This window comes from Euprymna scolopes, chromosome 28 (genome assembly GCF_053919585.1).
Source record: "Euprymna scolopes isolate OS-2025 chromosome 28, ASM5391958v1, whole genome shotgun sequence".
Taxonomy (NCBI): Eukaryota; Metazoa; Mollusca; class Cephalopoda; order Sepiida; family Sepiolidae; genus Euprymna; species Euprymna scolopes.
The window spans coordinates 36,672,764-36,674,417 of NC_136509.1; the positions used below are offsets into that span (position 1 = coordinate 36,672,764).

General features: G+C 39.3%; 1 non-coding gene across 1 annotated transcript; it reads right to left on the reverse strand.

Annotated features, from left to right (window-relative positions):
- Positions 1-1,332: 1,332 nt before the first annotated feature.
- On the reverse strand, positions 1,333-1,405 carry Trnar-ccu (transfer RNA arginine (anticodon CCU)). The gene has a single exon. It is a non-coding gene; the product is annotated as a tRNA-Arg (tRNA).
- Positions 1,406-1,654: the final 249 nt, after the last annotated feature.

A 1,654-nucleotide genomic window follows, 5' to 3' on the forward strand; every position in this document is an offset into this window, starting at 1 on the left:
ATATATATATATATATATATATAAACTAATAAAAATAGATATAGTAGGAGCATCAAAATCCTGTGCTTCAACAGAATAATGTTCGGTCTACCATTCAAATCGCGTTGGCCAAAAAATCAGAAGCCGGTGAAAGAAATTTATTAGGACATGGATCTCAAAATTAACTTTGAGTTTTTTTCCTATACTTCAGGAAAACACGTTGACTGATGACGAGGAAGACATAACAGTGTCAAAATGTGATCATTTTTGCAATGTCAGCCTATGTAGAAGATTGCGCATTGGCAGTGAGGTCTGAGTCGCTGTCTGAGTCGATATGATGCTAAACTACAAATCGGAAATAAGAGCAAAGTATAACTGAATATATTTCCTCGGGTACCTAAAGATTGTATTTTATGATATATCTGTCTATTAATAGCTTTCTCTTTCTCTTTAACCCCCCAAAAAAGTGGTCAATTTTTTTTTACTTCGACCCCTATTATGACCCTTTAAAATTTATTGCTTTTGGCCCAAATTCAGTTATTAAGTTGGATCCTTGTCCAACGAACCTATATCTAAAGTTTAAAGTGTTTAGAACGAAAATTGTCGATGGAGTTTGGTAGAGTTCTCCAAGGTCAAATCGTTGAACTTTTACCCCTTAATCGGAGAATTTCCGGCCGAAAACCGATCACATCGATTTTTCCAAATCCCAGTACACTGTATATTAAATTTCGAATCTGTAGACTTAAAATTGACAGAGTTATTGCGTAAGGAAGTGTACCCACACAGACACACAGATACACAGACACGCACACAAACAGACACTTTCACGCAATTAGAGCAGGCCCCCATCCCCCTAGCTCTTGAGCCCCTGGAGGAACATAGGCCATCTACAACTGTGTAGATGCTTTTGTAGCGAGGAGTTCTTTTTACAGGGTGAGGGTGCTGGCCCCACGCCTAACCTTCCCAGAAGGTTAATACAGCGCCTAGCCTTCCCAAATGGTCACCCATGTGGTACTGACCAGGCTCAACGTTGATTAACTTGGGTGATATGATGAGAACCGGTGCGTTAACGTGATTGTGCCGTGCAATTAGAGCAGGCAATTTATTTAATTGAAAAATGAATTATTTCATTGATTTCGATGACAACAAAACTAGGAGGATGCGAAACATTCATTAATCTCTATTCAATCCCTAGCATCGTCTAGTCACTCTGCTAGTATATATATATATATATTAAGTTCCGCCTATTTCCTGCGAGTCGTTACCTAAACTTGACGTCATAGATCTCTCTCGGTAATGATTGCAGACCACACACCTGACTTCACCTTATTAAGGGAATTTTTAAAAGAATTTCACCTCCGACGGGAGTCGAACCCGCAATCCCCGGCTTAGGAGGCCGGTGCCTTATCCATTGGGCCACAGAGGCTTACGAAAGCTGCGGATAAAAGACAATATATGTTGTGTGAGCTAATGTCTAATTCTTACCAAAAAACAGTAATTACAAGTTCACGCTGTAATCAGTCTCTCTCTACATAACAATTAACTATTTAAAACACAATGGAAGGCGAAGTTACTTATGTAATTGCGCCGCCGACGGTGTTGGCGATGGAATCTCTTGTTGTCTAATTTTTACCAAAAGCACTAAATACAATGTATCCTTGCTGTAGTAAGTCTG